This window comes from Diplotaxodon limnothrissa, linkage group LG18 (genome assembly GCF_057381915.1).
Source record: "Diplotaxodon limnothrissa isolate DT_005_m linkage group LG18, D_limnothrissa_male_GT1.1, whole genome shotgun sequence".
Taxonomy (NCBI): Eukaryota; Metazoa; Chordata; class Actinopteri; order Cichliformes; family Cichlidae; genus Diplotaxodon; species Diplotaxodon limnothrissa.
Genome location: NC_140613.1, coordinates 23,896,753 through 23,917,252, shown reverse-complemented (window position 1 = coordinate 23,917,252; position 20,500 = coordinate 23,896,753). Strand labels below are relative to the sequence as shown.

The 20,500-nt window shown below is 38.2% G+C and overlaps 1 pseudogene; it reads right to left on the bottom strand.

Annotated features, from left to right (window-relative positions):
- Positions 1-4,555, bottom strand: LOC146613659 (uncharacterized; annotated as a pseudogene).
- Between the last annotated feature and the right edge of the window lie 15,945 nt (positions 4,556-20,500).

Genomic DNA, 20,500 nt, shown 5'->3' with positions numbered 1-20,500 from the left:
ATGAACCAACTAAACACTGCACAGTACTTTCAGAACTCCTGAGGATTGTAGTTGAGAAATAACAGTCCTATACATGTCCTGTCACAAGATGAGCCACATTTACAGGCTGTGAAACAAAGGTTCTATCATAAGGTGCAGGCTCAAAATAAAAATTACTGATGACCTCTGAGTCAACAAAGTCTCCACGTGCTTTGAAGAGGTGTTGCTTGTAAAAGATAAATTAATATCTAGGCTGTCCAAAGCTCAAAAGTAAAAACGTTGCTGGAACTTGACATGTCTAAATAACACTGAGCAACTTGTGTGGTGTATCTTGCAAAAGTAACACAAGAACAGTCAAAGTACTGTATAGTCGATGTCTTTAGACTGTACTGTGAAGAATTCTTGCTCTGATTTCCCTGACCCGAGGACTCTCCTTCACGCTGCCAACATCAATGCCATACACGGTGGTCTGGATGAATGTGTAGAAGTTGTGCAATGCTTCGTCATAGGACACGGCAAATACAAAATGTGCCTTGAAAAGCTCGTCAAAAGCTGCAACTCCCGTCTGCGTCACACAGGGAATGACCTTTTGATCTAGGACAATGTAGAAAGTCTGGATGATGTTCTTTCTTTCTCCAACACACAGGAGGAATGGCTGAGTGGGGCCAGCCTTAAGAAAAGTCTCCATGCTACCTCCCACCTGAGGGAGTGAAAGAAACCAAATGATTCACATTAAACAAAATTGGTAATCGGATGTTGAGTGGCAGTGCTGCCTAAAATTAAGACAATATTAAATATATTAATTATATTATTATATAAATATTAAAATGTTTTACTTCGGGCCCACAGTTATTTTTGTTCCAATGTGTAATTTTAGGTTTAATGGTAACAATAATGTGCCGGCGTTGCAACACCAAGCCTATCTGGCATAGATATATCTGCTGCACAGTGGAACTCCTTGCCCTCTTAAAACATCTGATAATCTTTTCTCATCAAAAGAGAAAGCTACTTTAACACATTTCTAAAAAATCATACCTTCATGAATTTCATTAGGTGGTGAGCAGCATCTGATGTGCTAATCTTTGAAGACTTCCTTCCCTTAGATGTTGGAGGTACAAGTGAAGCAGCAAAAGAATGGCAGCCAACTCGCAGTCCCAAACTACAGAATAGGAATTAGGATAATCGCAATTACTGTCATTTTAAGGTCCACAGCAGTCATTTTGTCAATGTTATTCAGTTTTGGATAACTGAATTTTTCAAATAAAGCAGTTTTCCAATGTCTTCAGTATGGTATGAAAATTCATTTCAAGACACTTAAAATCTTCTGGCCACCAAGTGACGTAAATATTGAGTCATAACAATACTAACATTAAGTAACTTTTTTTTGTCAAACTTTAAATGCCATTAAAGTTTGTTTGTAAATTCCTTTTCATACCATACTGAAATGAACAGAAACTCAACGTAATTTATAAAATCGACAGCTGTATTCCAATTTGTTGTAAAGGTGCCAAAACATGTTTTGATTTAATAGTATGGTCCACCTAATATATTGTGCTGTGGGAATTGTGAAAATGCTGTAAAGACATGTGAAGTCTACCATCTCCAACTTACCACCCTCATCAGAGTCCCCCTGTGCAGAGACAAGCAGGTCATCCAATTCTGTACTCTGAGACAGATTTTTGCAATCTTTGATGATTCTTGGCTTGAAGAATGTTGGCCACTTTGCAAGGAATTTACCAGACACTTCCTCCCCAAACAGCATTGTGAAGTCTTGGTCAATCTGAAACACAAAATGTGACAATAGAAAGAACGCATTAACGAGCAAACAAACAAAGGAACCACACAGCTGTCAGTCAATCAGTTTATGCCTTACCAAGCCAGGTGTATCCAGAAATCTTGGGAAAAGGTCCAGGACAGAAGAAGCTGTGGCTGGATCTTGAATCACTTTTTGCCTATGTTGAAATGTCACCTTCATTTTCTCTTTGACAACTTTCATATCAGTCGAGTGCCTCATCACTGACATAGCTTCCTTGCATTCATCACCCGACAACTGTCTCGCATTTGTTGCGAAGTTGCGAAGAGTCTTGGGGCTGTCTTGAAAAGCTGACTTTGATTTCTTCATCTCTTCAGTAGAGTTGCGCTGCACAGTTTTCAATCTCCATGCCAGGTAACCAGAACCACTCTGGTGATCATAGAAATGTTCCTGCCGAATTAAGAGCAAGAGAGATATTTATTCAATATTGATTACCTGCTACTCTGTTTGTAGCAAGTGAAGAAAACTCCTGACTGGTGGGATTGTTCAGTGCTACATGTCAAAAAGCCAGATATGGCATCATGCATTAGAGGTCTATTTAAATCAATTGTTACACAATGACATTTTTTTACATTTATTTATTTTGGGTCCATTAGGGAATAACTTGATAAACTGCCTGAATGACAGACTGACCTGAATTAGTCTTATCATATGATTTCTTTAACCACTCCATCAGAAAAGCCAACAACAAAATACTTTCACAGACCACTGACTGTCATATCTGCAGGTGTAGGCATTTATCACGTAAACCACAATCAAAAAAGTCTTAATTGCATAAAAACTGGGTCACAGACCCAGGACTATGACACTGACAGCATGTATGCATCATAACTTACATAACCATTCTTTGAATCTGGGTCCTTCAAGTTTGGGAACAAGGTTGTAATCCCAAGTGCATACATAATGCGGACACTTACTGGTGGGATCCTCCTAAAAGGCAGATACAGAGAACACGAAAACTATCAATTATTTACCCCAACACAGATTCAAGTTCAATTATAAAATGTCAGCAACAAGAACAACATGTATCCAGGTGTATGATTTGAACTACCCAAACTACCTATCATCTGTAAATCATGACTGACCACATCACACACCTGACAGGTCTTTAAGAATAATGAAAATGAAGACTTTGATTATGCTCCACATGGACTATGACAATTTGATGCAGACATTTTCCTAATGTTTTGCTGTTGTCAACCATCCCTGTTAAGAAGCACTATATTCAGAAACTACAATAATGACAATGGAAAATAACATCACTCCATAACAAATTGTGACTTTCTTTTGAAACATTATCAATATGGGGTTAGCAACTAATGAAAACTATGATTGATTTGATTTAACTTAACAATGACTTCATGACATATAGAAGAATCTATTTAAGTGGTGCAATAATGGTAAACAACTAAAATTGCAGACAAAAAAAAAAACAAAACAAAGATTTTTCTTAATGTTTACATCACTTACCCATGACTCTCTACCATGTCTGCCACAAGGATGTTCACCATCCTTCTTCTTGTAGTATCAGAGAGGCAGTTTGTTTTCTCATATTCCTTAAATACTTGATCACCATCTGGCTTTGAATACAAGGCTGCTCTGATGATCTGAAATAACAATTGCAAGAAATTCATAGAAAGCACCTACCAGGTGGGTATAAAAATTATCAGCATCAACTGCTATAGCCTTTGCATTAATCACTACATCTTATTTAATCATGAGAGGGACCATTGTTTTGTTTTTATAATTTTTTTAATAATATTTTTAAAGATATTGAGTATTGGTACAAATGAACAGGTAATTGGCAAAGTTACAACATATCATATCCTGAAGATTACTTACATTTCTTGCAGTGTTGCTGTCAGGAGGTCCTTCAATTAACTGTCTTTTCCGAGCTTTGGTAGATTCGAGTATTATTGTTGTGTCTGAACCTGATGATGATCCTCCTGATGCAGGTGACGGTGACAACTCTAATGAAGATGTGTGATCTGAAGAAGACCCTGCAACACTGTTGTCTAACAATACAGACAGCCTCATAGATTTAAACATGATTACACCAACTATAAATTAGTAAATTTAACAACGCATTTTTAAATGAAACATACGGCTTAAACTTCTTACCACTGCATTCTTCAGTGAAGACACTGAAAGACACCTGAGATGACTTCAAAAGTTCATCAAATATGTCCGAATCCACTTCCACTCCCGCAGAATCCATCAGGACCAAATTGGTAGAACCTGGCAAACTGAATTTCACCAGCACTAAAAAAGAAACAATCAATAAAGTTCTATATGAATTTATAATTCATAAATCCGTGAATCACAGTTTTACTTTGACAATATTTATAAATTCTTTATTCATTCAATTACTAAAAGAATTATTCATTTAAATTAGCAATCAATGTAGTGAAGTAAACTTACAGTATTTGCCCTTGGTCTGCAGTGAAGGCTTTGAGTAAAGTACAAGTAAATCAAAACAATACTTACATGAATAGTATATGAATAAATTTACTTAGTTACTTTTAATCACTACACTCAAATTACCTCCTTGCAAAAATTCGGAGTAATTGTAGGCATCGTCTGTCTTTGGTACCCTGACCCATTTGCTCATTCCCTTAAACTCGACAGGAACCAGCATATCGCCACCTTCCAAGAGTAGAACAAAACTGCATAACTGCACTGCAATACAGTAGTCTCTTGATTATCGCGGGGGTTAGTAGAAACCATATTTCTTTTTTATTATTTTTATATACTTTAAGCCATAAAAACTCTCCCTGCACTCTAACAAACCCTAATATAAAGAGGCAGAAAAATGCTTATTTTACCATGAAAAAAAACAATCTAAAAAAGAAAAATGCCTTATTGTCACAGAAATGCATAACATATGAAATTACCATAATTAACAAGATGTAGGGGGCATACTCTAGTGTAAAAATCTTTCCATCTATACATACTCTCAGGGTAGCCTTAAGCATCCTAGTTCACCTAAGCCAGTGTCTCAAACTTCAATGAGCTATGGGCCACTGCCATCTCATTGGAGGGCCACTTTAGTGTTCAAGTAGTACAAAAAAAAAATACAAAGAAACCACCCACAAATATTTCCCAAAATGCAGTTCCTCGTTAGTTTTTAAAATTTCAAATATTGTATAAGAAGGCAAAACCGCAAACTTGAACGCATTTTTCTCACTCCAAACTAACCGAAGCCTAGCTCCGCGGCTCTGAACCGTGGTTAATAAAAAAAAAAAAAAAACCTGGCTAATACGTCGGGTCCCGCGTCGGGCTCGTGGCCGCTAACTAGCTTTACTGTCAGCGAACACAGTGTACACTCGAGTATAAACAGCTTACTTACAACTGGGCTCGTCAGCCAGTCTTTTTGGCTGCAGTGGTTATTATATCTACATGCTTTCATCTTCCGTTTCTCGCGGGTAGCAACTCATACTTTCTCCCTCCCTCGCACTCAAACCGGGAGGGAGGGAGGGGGGAGTCCCACACGGGGCCGCGGGTTTGAGACCCCTGAACTAAGGATTTAGCAAGTTTAATTTGAAAATAAATAAAAGGCGTTTAGTAAAAACTGTGACATATATTAACAAGTAATATTCGTTATAGTCTGCCAACAGCCAGATTATGCTAAATGAATGCTAGGAAAGTAACTGGTACTTTGCAGTTTTAGCTAGCAGTAGCCCAGCTTAACAAAAAACAGTTAAAATTCAAATATGACACTTAAAGATAATGTATTTTGATACAAATACTATTGTTTTTACTAGTTATCATGTTACTTGTTCTAACATCAATCTAAAACTTAATATTTGACCGAATAAAACTTACCGCAGCAGCAAGAAAAAATGGCGACCGAAGATTCTGAAATGCGAAGCTCCACAGGAAATGAAGGCGTGGTCTAATTTAACACCCACAGTGTTAAAATGCAGTAACGACTAAAATCCACACTTACACTTTTCAGGAATCAACTCCCGATGTGTTATTTTTATGGAACGCCAGGACTGCCATAATGAATTAATTAAATACACCATTAAATAATTAATTAAATGTGGCAATAATTAATTAAAATTGGAATTAATTAATTAAATAAATAGTTATGACACATGTAATTAATTAATTATTGACACATTTAATTAATTATTTATGTATTTCACATTTTAATTAATTATTGACACATTTAATTAATTAATTATTGATACATTTAATTAATTATTTATGTATTTCACATTTTAATTAATTATTGACACATTTCATTAATTATTGACACATTTAATTAATTATTTAATGATATATTTATTTATTTCATTTTGGCAGTCCTGACGCCTGGCTCTCATCATGAAATAATTTTATCTGTCAGCCTCACCCATCAAACTCAGGGGGCGGGGTTAACGCTGATCGAGTCAAAACCATTGCTTTGGCCTGGTGGCCATTGTTTCTAGCACACAACAACCGGCATGTGGAAGCTAACAGAACTGAGCTTTGAAAAACCCTGTTTGTGTGTTACCAAATACCGTTTTAATATTTTTTTAGCCGAGAATGTAGTGGTTTAATCTTCATGTGTCTGGTCGGTTTGTCAAGATACAGCCTCTTTGCAAAAGTGTTTCGATGATTTCGGAGATGTCTGCCCAGTCTCACGGCAAAGCGTGGGATAGACCCGCTCGCCTCGCAAGCAATCCCACCGACAAAGCGCAGGCCCCGGTACACAGCTGTAGTAACCCCCGCTGACTTCTTTTACTGAGGTTATATTTATCGATGTTTTATTTCCTGATGTTCTTATGTGTCCTACGTGTTTCAGTCGCCAATTCTGAATTATAACTAACATTAAAAACATGTTTAAGGAGGAGAGAGAGCAAATAAATCTGTTTAACATCTGATCTTTGGGTTTTTGTTCAGTAATCAGCGTGACCTGTGTATAAACACATAAAAGAGATAACGTTGGTGTTTCCGTCATGTAGTAACTGCTGGCTTTAACTGTACAAAGGTTGTTCGACACTATGAAACACATACAGACTTCATGATGTTCGGCTAATATTTTTATTGTGAATATTAATCATGCTGACCTCGCTCTGTATACCACGCAGCGAGGTCAGCATATCCACGATATCCTCAGCTCCATGAGTTAACACAAAGTTTCCCAGCTGACTATCTAACTGCCAACTATTCCAGAGACGTGAAAATATACAGCATAAAGAAAAGTGTAAGAGACTCAGCAGCAGATTAGAATAACAGTTATACATTTAATAAATCACCAAATGAATCCAAGAAACGAGCAAACCTGTTCCGACAATTTGAATTTGTATTCCCTCAGCTGCAGACTCGCTGCTGTTTAAATGTTTGAAAAGGAAGATTAGATATAAACAAACGTCAAACATAGACTCAGTCTGCCTTCACATTTGATATGAGGCCAGCACGTATAGTGGCCTCAGCAGGCTATTACTGAAATACACGTGCTATATCATAAACTATGATATAAACAGGGAGGTCCTATTAACATGTTTAGTTTTAAAGGACACCTTCCTGCCTTTAGTCTCATTCATGAGCAGTATTAGTTTTCTTCTAACATCCAGAAGTCTGCACAATGTGTTTCATAGTTTGTAACAAGCCTTTGACAGGTAAACATAACATGACCGAAAAAGAAAAAAAAAAGAAAAAAAAAAGAGAGAGAGTGTTGACATAAGAAGAGAAAATTCTCTCAATTATGGAGACAGACAAATGGTTCATTTATGTTTGATGTGTGTTTATTCCTCCCTAAATATCGTCGGTGAAGTTCGCCATGCATGTCAGATTTTCCTGCGCATTTTTATACCTCTGCCAACAGAGAGAGAAAAAAAATCACATTCTAACAGACAGCTGGTGCTTAGAATACAGTTGAATAACTATTAAAAAACAGATGATATTTAGATGATAGTTCAGTCCAACACATGTGCCAGTGAACCATTAAACGTCTGTGAAACTATGCAGTTATGAAACGTAACTTTAACCTCAGCCAAACCGATTTGCTCAGTTGTAAATAAAACAGCGAAGTAAACGTGACCCGACAGACAGAACCTGAGTGAATGAAGTCCAGCGTTTAACCACTGAGAGCTAAAACTCAGCTGAGGTTTGAAAGCTGTGTGCCGGTGATTGGACATCAGCCGCTGATAAAGCTGTTCGCCTATAAAGTGCTCTGTAAGGTAACGAGCTCCAGCAGCTCTGCGCTCGGGGAAAACACTATATTTACTTATCTTGTGCAGAAAAATGCGCTGACATTGCGTTATATCGAGCACCGGCTGCCCAGTTAAACTGTGACTATCACCAGGTAACGTAGGCGTGTTTCTTGAATTAGCAGCAGGTGTTAAACAGCTGACAGATGAGGAGGAGGATGCATGCAGGTAAACTGAGGGTCTGTTGAGCTGATCGCTGGTTTCGTGAGAAAAATGTCAGCTCGTTCTTTATGTTACAGAAGCACAGAGACACAAGACCAGGCGGAAAGAGACGATCGTTCGGTGAAAATGAGAATCTGCGAATGCAACATGTGGAACACGGAGAGTGGAATATGTAAACAAACCGGTTAACGTAACCCCCTCGGTGCACTCTGCATGCTAACTGTTAGCAGAGCTAGTGAAATCTCTGAAAACATCTGAGCACTTTTGCAAACATGTTCTATGTTGACAACCTGACCAGACATACGTCGCGACATTCGCGGCTAAAACACTGTTAAAAGTGTAGCTGGTGACAGAAAAACGGGGTATTTTAAAACTACACCACCACCATTGCTGCTTGTGATTTGATCTGCATTCTGGGATAACTGGCTGCCCCAAGTCTACACAAGCAATCGATTTTCTAGGATCGACCTGTTTTGACTTACTTTGCACGGCAACCAATCAAATGTTAGAGAAGCTGCATGGGCAGCGTTAACCCCGCCCCCTGAGTTTGATGGGTGAGGCTGACAGATAAAATTATTTCATGACGAGAGCCAGGCGTCAGGACTGCCAAAATGAAATAAATAAATATATCATTAAATAATTAATTAAATGTGTCAATAATTAATTAAATGTGTCAATAATTAATTAAAATGTGAAATACATAAATAATTAATTAAATGTGTCAATAATTAATTAATTACATGTGTCAATAATTAATTAAAATGTGAAATACATAAATAATTAATTAAATGTGTCAATAATTAATTAAAATGTGAAATACATAAATAATTAATTAAATGTGTCAATAATTAATTAATTACATGTGTCAATAATTAATTAAAATGTGAAATACATAAATAATTAATTAAATGTGTCAATAATTAATTAATTACATGTGTCATAACTATTTATTTAATTAATTAATTCCAATTTTAATTAATTATTGCCACATTTAATTAATTATTTAATGGTGTATTTAATTAATTCATTATGGCAGTCCTGGCGTTCCATATATTTTAACTCGATTAAGTGTTGAACTAACTCGGAACTCTGTTGAAATCTACTAACACTGAAAAATCAACACTGGCATTTTTGCTGTGTATGAAGCCAGATAACACACACCAATCAGTTAAACTGCAGGAATGTCTTAAAGACATAAAGACCTGGATGGCCGCTAACTTTCTGCTTCTGAATTCAGATAAAACTGAGGTTATTGTACTCGGCCCTGAAAATCTTAGAAATATGGTATCTAACCAGATTCTTACTCTGGATGGCATTACCTTGGCCTCCAGTAACACTGTGAGGAACCTTGGAGTCATTTTTGACCAGGACATGTCCTTCAACGCACATATTAAACAAATATGTAAGACTGCTTTCTTCCATTTGCGCAACATCTCTAAGGTTAGAAATATCCTGTCTCAGAGTGACGCTGAAAAACTAGTTCATGCATTTATTACTTCCAGGCTGGACGACTGTAATTCAGTATTATCAGGATGTCCAAAAAACTCACTGAAAAGCCTTCAGCTAATCCAAAATGCTGCAGCAAGAGTCCTGACAGGGACTAGAAAGAGAGAGCAGATTTCTCCTGTTTTGGCTTCCCTTCATTGGCTTCCTGTTAAATCCAGAATTGAATTCAAAATCCTGCTCCTCACATACAAGGTCTTAAATAATCAGGCCCCATCTTATCATAAGGACCTTGTAGTACCATATCACCCTATTAGAGCACTTCGCTCTCGCTCTGCAGGCGTACTTGTTGTTCCTAGAGTATTTAAAAGTAGAATGGGAGGCAGAGCCTTCAGTTTTCAGGCCCCTCTTCTGTGGAACCAGCTTCCAGTTTAGATTCGGGAGACAGACACTATCTCTACTTTTAAGATTAGGCTTAAAACTTTCCTTTTTGCTAAAGCATATAGTTAGGGCTGGACCAGGTGACCCTGAATCCTCCCTTAGTTATGCTGCAAGAGACGTAGGCTGCCGGGGGATTCCCATGATGCATTGAGTTTTTCCTTTCCAGTCAACTTTCTCACTCACTATGTGTTAATAGACCTCTCTGCATTGAATCATACCTGTTATTAATCTCTGTCTCTCTTCCACAGCATGTCTTTCATCCTGTTTTCCTTCTCTCACCCCAACCGGTCGCAGCAGATGGCCGCCCCTCCCTGAGCCTGGTTCTGCTGGAGGTTTCTTTCTGTTAAAAAGGAGTTTTTCCTTCCCACTGTCGCCAAAGTGCTTGCTCATAGAGGGTCATATGATTGTTGGGTTTTTCTCTGTGTCTATTATTGTGCGATCTACGCATAGAAGGGAAAACAGAGCAAGGAGAAGTATTAAATAGTTAGACACAGTTGGAAAAGACAACAGCCACAAACAAAACTGATTGGAACACTAAGCCAAGCAGCCAATCAAATGGTAGAAATAGCGTGCATAACGAATTATGAAACTTTATATTTGTACTTTTAACGGTAGCTAGAGTAGGTCAGCAAAATAAATTCAAACTATTTATCGTTCACAGCCTTTTTTTGGTGTTCTTCATTCTTTCATACATCCACATGATAGAGATTGGTAAGATGAATGTGTTGAAGTATGCTGGTGGTCATTAGGCTAATCCTCTTTTCCATCTTTTAGGCTAGCTGTCCGGATGCTAGCTCCAAGATAATCCTGAATTTTACCCCTTTATTGGTGGACAAAGAAATCCCACTAAAACCAACTAGCGTCTTGTTTTTAATCCTTTATAGTGAAAGGGTTTAATCTTCTTTCCCTGATCTAATGGCCCTGCACCATTCACTTTATCAGAAAGTGCCATGATTGTGATCTGGGATTGGAATATTACAGCACGACATTTATAATACATTTTTTAAACGCACAAATACTGACTACAGAATCTCACATCTCACAGACACAGCAGTCTCTTCACCCTCTATAAGAGACGAAAATGATCTACTTCATTTATGTGCATTTGTTACTTCTCAGCCATACACGCTATTTAAAAGATGGCCATACCTTTAAAATCTAAAAAATTGGTAACACTAATATGACACTTTATAAGATAACTAGTGGTGTACTTGGCCTAGTTTAATATTGAGTTTCCATGTATTTTACCTGAAATTAAAACGCAAAACAATTTACCTACTTAATTTAGCCAAGAAAGAATTACACTGTAGGTAATTTTATTAAGTATGTAAGTATAAGTTTTGGGTATCGCAAGTATTTTATAGGAAAGGAGACAAATTGTACTGCAAGTAGTGTAGAAGTGGAGTCTTTTCATTCACGATAGTTTGGGTTGATGGTTGACATGGTTGTCACACTTGAAAACTAATGCCGTATAAAAATGTAAAAGTCAAGGCAAAAAAGGGCCGCTCACTCGTGGGTCGTGCATTTCTTTTGTGTAGCAGGTGATAAGTTTAGCTGCCTTTATGTGAAACACATTAAGTTAGAAGTTGTACATAATCAAATAATGCAGTAGGGACACTTAAAAATAAGGTCAGTATGAAATACATATCAACTACAAAGCCACTTTTAATCATTTAAAAAAGTAAATCTTCATTTAAGATAGAAAAACTTGATGGATGTGGGTAAAGCCCTATAACGTGACAAATCATCATTTTAAGTGGGGGAACTTGCACAATCGGTGGCTGACTAAATACTTTTTTGCCCCACTGTACTTTAGGTTTCTGAATATTACACTTGTTGCTGCCTTTCATAGTGTGTAACTTGAAGGCCCTGAGTACTTTCTCCCACACTGAAAACACTGAGATGATCAAATTATTTGAACATTACCTAATAAGACTGATTCAGGACAGACAATTAGTTATGTTAAACTTTCCTAGCAGTCCTTCACAAACAGGGAACAGTCTGTCTATTCTCTCCATCTGTCAGCTGCTGCTGGCTCTTCCTCCTCCTCTTCCTCACACACTGCTGAGTTTGTCCTGGTGGATCATCAGGTTCAAGGTTCAAGGTTCAAGGTTCTTTATTATTTGTCACATGCATAGTTATACAAGTATAACACACAGTGAAATGTAGCCTGACACGCTCCTCGACATGTGCAAAAATTGGGGGGGGGGGGGGGGGTGTAGAGGAAGAACATTATATATATATACACATACACATATAGTATATACACTGGGTGAATGTGCAGTAGTAGCAGCAAGCAGGTGAATTCTGTACATTAATATGAATAGATATCTGACTATTTTACAGGATAGTCAATATAAACATATTTAAAATTAAAGGAATTGAAATGGACATTGTGCCTTGGTTTAGTGTCTGGAAGAGTCCTGTCTCAGTCAATTATAGATTATAGATGATGTGAGAGGGCGGGTGTGTGTGTTTAGGGCACGGATGGCTTGGGGATAGAAGCTCCTCTTGAGTCTCTCTGTCCTTGCCCGGAAGATGCGGAACCTTCTACCAGATTGCAGAAGTTGGAACAGTTTGTTGCCAGGATGGGACGGGTCCTTCAGTATCTGCGCTGCTCTAGTCCGGCATCTCCTGGTGTAGGTGTCCTGAAGCGGGGGGAGAGCAATCCTGCAGCAGCGTTCTGCTGTACGGATCACTCTCTGGAAAGCTTTTTGGTCCTTCACACAGCTGTTCCCGAACCACGATGTCATGTTCTGTGTGAGGGGTGCAAAGCCTCACAGATGATGTGCAGCAGTGGGTCCCTCAGTCTGTCCTCACTCTGGACACTTGCAGTTGTCACACATGGAAATCAAATGTGTGATAAGCTGCAGGATTCAAACACAAGTGTGACTTATAAATGAATGTTCATACTTTTATTACACAATCAGAGAGAAAGAAAAAGAGAGAGAGTGCAGGACAGACAGACAGGTGACAGTCTCAGGCGTATACACTGCTACAAAACAGCACAAAAGAAGGAGGATTGTGTTATTACGAAACAAGAAGAGTTCCCAGATGGTACAGTGGACACGTGTGACTCCTGTGATTAAAGCATCTTTCTTTCAGCTTAACGAGTGAACCGTCAGCTCGTTCAAACACACGTTAAAGTCCGTTTGGCTCGACACCACCGAACAGAGGCAGCAATATAACATAGCTAACATTAACAGTGCAGTGAATCCTGCTTGTGCTGCGATATTCAGGACTGCAAACCGAGCAGCATCACTAACTTTCAGCTTGTTGTGTTTGTGGATATATGACTGACTTTAATTATCCATAAAATCATCACATTCTCTGTAAGATTAAAGTCAACTATTGAACGGCGTATATTTTGAAGTAAAGGCTTTAAAACCAAGTTAGTACAAACATCGCTAATGTCACATAACTTTCCCGACATGTGGCCAACAGTAATGTTTTAATGTTCTTCATTATAAAAACATTTGCGCATAAATAAGTGACATAATATTCAGTACTTCTGAAAGTTTACTCTTCGGCGGCTCCGCTTCCACCTTTTTTTCCGGCAAAATTATCCACACCACCGCCGCGCTATGAAATCTGGGATATGTTGGGCCATGAAGGCTACACCGACCCATCCTTAAAATTCAGGGAAATTAAGGACGCATTTGAGGGCCGCATTTCGAGCAGCCTTTGAATTGGGACAGCCTTCGTCGTGTCGCTGTGACGTAATCGGCCTTAAAATGCAGCCTTTAAGGCTGCAGCCCAAATCCGGTCCTTGGTACTTCCTGGCTTGTGTAGTTACTAGGTAACAAAAGCTCAACACTGCCCCTAGCGTCCTGGAGCACTTCCATTGTGTTTTGGAATTTGCATGTGTTTTGGGGTTTGCAAGTGTTTTGGAGTTCGCATGTGTTTTGGAGTTTGCAAGTGTTTTGGAGTTTGTACACGTTGTCATTAACGTGGCTTCACTCCGCAGCCACGCCGCTTTGCTAGCTAAAACACAGGTGTCGGCATATAAGGACGCTGTCATAGCCTGTCAACCACGTTGATTAGCTGCGTATATACAAATGTGAATCGCATTATTGGCTGGACTATGGGATAAGGTGGCATCGTTCTAATCCCATACGGGAGCAGCCAGTCACTTACTGACTAACACTGCAAAACAGAATTGTTAAAGTATTGATTTTAATTTCAATTCAGGTTGGATTTTTTTTGTGCGCAACACAGATTTTTTGTGCGCAGAGACCGTGCCAGCAGTGCGCAATTGCGCACGCGCGCAGCTTAGAGGGAACGTTGGCCTCCACTGTGTTTTACAGATGGCTGTGCAGTCTCACTGCTATACCCCTCTCCTGTCCTACTTACATATTGAAGATTTGAAACAAAAAATTCCAATTTTTAGATTAATCTTCCCAGACCTTTGTTTTTCTCTGATCTTTCATTCCAGTTCTTGTGTAGTTCAGCATACCTCACCCCTTTCTCTGCATTTCCCATCCTTAAGAATGGTTTCTTTACAGTCAGCCTCCCATTAAAACCATTTTGTCTCTGACAAGACCCGAACTCTTTCATACCCAGCATTTTTTATTTTATTTCTCTTTGCTCTTTGGTTTCTGAGAAAAAAGATATCCACATATGTGGACATTCATTTTTAAATTTCAGTAGAACACCATAAAGTCACAATTGAGTAATGATGTGCAACTCATCTTTATCTGGTGTCTGAACACAGCAGCATTTTCCCAAGTACAAAACCAAAATGGGAAACAACAATTGTGCCCCTTTGAGCAATATGGCTCATTTGAAGTGCTGCTAAGAGTTGCAGGAAGACGTATGTCTGCAACAAAGTACAAAAAAAGTAAAAGATTTCTGAACATCGCATGAAACACAAAACGTTTCACTCCAAAACTGCTACTTCAACTTTTTCCCCCCAGTGAGAACATGTTTGTAAAATTTAGTATTGTGGTCTAGACAACCCACATACAGTATGTGAACGCCAGGTCCTACGAGGTTAACGTCTTAACTTTCAGATACTGTTCATCTGCTGTGGATAATTTAGGCCTCACATTGCTTCTTTTCTCCACTGTCCTCTTTCCTTAGATTTTTTAAGGACACCACACACCATGCTATGATATGCCACACTTTCAGCTAATAGCTCTTTGTTAGTGCAAATACAGCATTTTATGCTTTTCAAACTTTATCTTTGGCCTTTCGTAGATTCAGCTAAAGACACGAGAACAAATGATAAACAGCTTAACTTGAGTTCGATGCCTTTTTATGTTTGAATACTTCAAGTCAGTATTAAGTGGCTCAAGCAAAAACAAATAATTTAAAAAAAAATCCCGAAAATGTGTCAGGTACAAGGACTGGACTTAAAATGATTGAACAGCAGTCAATAACCTTCAGAAACCCGTGAGAACTAAATCTAAAGTGTTTCGTTATCTCATAATCAATCATACTTACGCCATGTAGAGTAAGTCAACCATTTAAAGACAAACCATTTTATGTTAAAAATAGAGCTCCGATCTGATCCCTACACCACAAAGCAAGTTCAACCAGAATACCTTTCTGCTATCTGGATTCACTTATCCCAACATTTACAGCTGAGATAAGCAGTTACATAAATCAACCAAGTTAACTCAGTGTTTCCTTTTCATGAAAGACATCCTGTTAGCAGCATTTGACTCATCTAAAAGGGAAGTTTCACATGTCACGTGACTCTTCTTTCACAGAATTATTGTTATCATTGCCCCCTACTCCAGAGACTTTATCAGACACGATGATTAAAAATCTAAAATAAATTAAAAAACATTTGCAAAAAGGACACACAATTAATCCTGCAATTAAAATAAATAAATAAATCTATATCGTGATTTAGCACACAGAACTGTAGTCACAACCTTATTCAAGATTAGTTTAATCACTGAGTGCGCTCTCAGAGCTGTTTTTTATTTCTTAGGTGACAGTAAACCGGTTTCATTTAAAAATGAAAGCTTACAGTCCCACAGCCTGATAAAGGAGATGTGAAAATAGCTTTGGTATGCCGGCAGATACAAGTGAAATTAATTTGAACATTGTATTTTTGGTGTGCTCTGTGTAATTGCAGTTCAAGTAAAAAGGACTACACAAATCTCTAGTATAAGAAATATTTTTGCATCTAGGTAATCTAAAAGCATTGCTCTTCTGACAAAGGAAATATGGCTTCATGTGTTATCTGCCAAAACTGATCTCAGAAATAGTAGGATAGAGCAAGTTTGGTTCTCACACTGTACTCTTGCATGAATTGCTGATCAGTGAAGGGTCTTTCAACAACAACTGCTTCATTAAATCGAGGTTTAAGGTGCTGCCATACGATTGGTTTCCTTTTTTTAACAAAAAGTAATGAACCATCAATGACACGCTGACATTTTGTGATGACCAACTCCAGTCTACCCTACTGCTGGCAATCCAAGGTTATACATTTGTCATAAGTGATGTGTGTTACTGTGAATAAGTTAGAGGGTTGCTAAATCAAGGCTAGCAACCTTAAAAAGGAAGATCCCAGAGACTTTCAAACTGACAGTTCAGAGTCAGGTTGATATGACTGTAGTTCATTTTTCTTCTCACGTGTTTACATAGACTTGCTCACTACTGCACGAATTACTTGTTGGAAAATAGTAAAAGATACAGTGAAATTCTGGCCTTTAATGACATCAGTAACTCAGTTCAAAATACAGTCATGGGAATCTCACTTCTTTTATGGCTTTAAAACAGGCTACATTATTAAAGTATGGGACGATCGTGGCTCAAGAGTTGGGAGTTTGCCTTGTAATCGGAAGGTTGCGGGTTCGAACCCGGCTTGGACAGTCTCTGTCGTTGTGTCCTTGGGCAAGACACTTCACCCGTTGCCTACTGGTGGTGCCAGCGTCCGGCAGCCTCGCCTCTGTCAGTGCGCCCCAGGGTGGCTGTGGCTACAATGTAGCTTGCCATCACCAGTGTGTGAATGTGTGTGTGAATGGGTGGATGACAGGTTGTGTAAAGCGCTTTGGGGTCCTTAGGGACTGGAAAAAAAGCGCTATACAAATACAGACCATTTACCATTTACCATGTAAAGTCCTGAATTTCACTGCTCACATGTAGAATCATTCACAAAAATGATCGCTGGTGTTAAATACACTAGGCATTAGGTGGTGTCTATTACAAACATTACTGATGTTTACTACTTTTTAAACCCATTGATAACTACCTTTAGTTGTCTAAGAGTCTTATTGATAGTTAATTACTTTTTTGTTGCAATTATGCAATTATTGCAATAAAGGAAGACAACACACAGCACAACATAGAGGCAAAAGTGTGACAATCAATCGCCCGTTTACCCTATTGGAATAATCTGGTTACACAGGTTTGAGATGTTTCCCAGGAATAGTAAGTAAGTTACATAAGTCACCAGCATTTGTTGTGTTGTCAGCCAGCATAAGTTACCATGGCGTTATACGTGAACCACGTTTCTACAACAGAAACCTCAGTGTTAACTCTGAGATTACCTGGATCAGACGAAATCCGGCTTCTTTTATTTGGCACCAAATCGCAACTGTGACGTCAAGGTGTGGCCAGCAAAGTTCCCCTCTCTTTTATTGTAAAGAAGTTTGACCACATATTTAATCTGTGAAATAGCTTACCAGAAAACCCAACATGTGCAATTTTAACTGTACATCTCAGTTTTTCTACATGATAAAGAAATACTGTTGTAGTGATTTAAACAAAAAAACAAAACAAAAACAAAAACAAGCTGTGAGCATGACTTTTTGGGCTCGAATTGTAAGAAATAACTTTTTCAAGACAGACTGTCTTGTAATTATAAAACTGAAAATTTTTGTCAAATCGTTTTTTCCCCTTGACAACAAAAAATCAAAAGAAATCAAAAGAAATAGTGAAAAACATTTTTTGAAAAGAAATCCTCTGGGTCAAATCGGACACCCTTCGACACCCCTTCCCCTTAGCTAGCGGAAAAGACAAAGTATCTTGTCATCAGGATTGTGTATCTGGGAACAATGAATGACAAATATTTTATCAGGTATAGTATGACAATGCTATTACCAGGTAGCTTACCATAGATTCCAGCAATAAATAGTGTTTCTGATGATCTGGAAATAATTTCACCCTGGTGCAAACAGAAAGATTTGGAAATCACCAATTTAGAAAAGAAGCAATACAACAGAGGAAGCTATGATTATCTTGACTTCCTTAATGACGATAGAAAGCGATGCATGAGTATGATGTAACAAAACCAAAGGTGCCACCTCAGAAAGTCCTGAAACCAAAGAGGGGTTTCTTGTTACGTGTCTTTTAGATAAAAAAACAGTAGGGAAAGCACAGCACAAAAGTGAAATAGGCAGGATGTTGGTATTCAGCCTATACGTGGATAACCACATCTTGCCCGTCTTTCATTGAAACGTAAGCGGAGTTTTATGGTCTCACTCACGTCATCAGGAATTCACCTAACAAGAAGTCAAATAGTACTCCTTGATTAGTAAGTAAACCAAACGCTGAATCAGACTATAAAATTCCCAGAAACATGTGATGGAAACCTTAGGGTGTGTCTGTGTCACAGCAGGGTAGGTACTCAGCTTTGTGTGCCAAGGTATTCTGCTAATACACACCAGCCTGTGTCATCAGGTGTGTTCATGAAAACTGGGTACTATTACAGACATGTACAAAATTGTACATAAAAACACAGGTCTTACAGCTCTATATTAGTATTTTATAAACCATTTGCTAATATTTCCCAGGTGTTTCAGTTATTTATAGGAAAAGGTTCAGTAGCATTAAATCCACATAGATTCTTCTTCTGGTGGGGACTGTGGTGAACAAAATGACGTATGCTGGGAGTAGATAAAATGAAGCAATTAAAAAAATTTTTTGTACCGGTATGCTCTGCTATGCAGTTGCATCAGATTCTCTCAGGCAGTTCAATACATCTGATGTGTTGTGCCTGGTCTGGGGTGCAGTGTGTCAGTGGCAGTGAATCGTAGATTATAAAAGAGATTCAAAGACCTTGGGCACCCTTTACTGAGCAACCAGTTTAGGTAAAGGATCTTTAATGTTGGTGATTGACAAAGTTAACTATGAAATTTCACAATGCAGATAACAGATGAGCAGCACGGGTCCGTACTTTATAGGATTTGTATTTTCTTTAAAAAAATCAGTTTTTTTGAACACTTGTTGATTTTATAAGCTATGTCTGAGTTCTAGTTTGCACTCTAACTTCCTGTATCTAAATTGAGATAAAGCTGAGGTTATTGTACTCAGCCCTAAAAACATCGTAGACACATGATGTCCAACCAGGTGCTTACTCCAGATGGCATTACCTTGGCATTCAGTAACCCTGTAAGGAATCTTGGGAGTTATTTTTGACTAGGCACATGTTTCAGTGCACATATTAAACAAATATGTACTGTTTTCTTGCATTTGATCATTATCTCTAAAATTAGAAACATCCTGTCATGTGATGCTAAAAAGCTAGTTTGTGTATTTATCACTTCTAGGCTGGACTATTGCAGGTTGTTCTAAAAACTCCCTGAAAAGCCTTCTGTTGATCACAAAATGCTGTAGCGAGAGTACTGACGGGGACCGAAAGAGAGATTCATATTTCTCTCAGACTGGCTTCCCTTCATTGGCTCTCTGTTAAATCCTTTTCCTTACATGGGCTGGATCAGGTGACTCTGAATCCTCCTTTAGTTATGCTGCAGTAGGCCTAAGGTGCTAATGCACTAAGTGTTACTCCTTCTCTCACCTCTTTTCACTCACTATGTGTTTACACCACTTTGCATTTAATCATTAGTTATTACTAATCTCCGGCTCCCTTCTACAGTCTATGTTTTGTCCTGTTTCCCTCCCCTCACCTCCAACTGGTCACCACAGATTGGCTGCCTCTCCCCGAGTCTGGTTTTGGGAGGTTTCTGTTAAAAGGGAGTTTTTCCTTCCCACTATCACCAAGTGCTTGCTCATAGGGGGGGTCATGTAATTATTTTCTCTGTATTATTGTAGGGTCTTTGCCTTACAGTATAAAGTGCTGTTGTAATTATTACTCTATAAACAAAACAGAATCAAATCTTACACAATTTCTTTTCTTAAATAGTAAAATGCACCATCACCCCCTCCAAATAATTTTGCCAATATTAATGTCAGTATGATAATGCAACGTGAACAATCACAATTCAAAGTGGGGATAAGTTCTTGAGAATAAGCTGTTTTTCTGCAATGTGCATATTAGAATTGCAAATATGCCGATTTTAAAAGAGATTGTAATCATGTGCACTTGTTTACTAAAATTAACACTTCACTTACGGTCAACTCACAGCTTATTGTTAACTATAGTGTGATTATTTATGTTGTCCGAGAAGATATATGCAAATAGAATTATCTATCTGTACATATATTTACCCCAGTGCTGGTACCGGTTGTTAAATTTTTCTAACATGTGATATGATTTAACTTACAG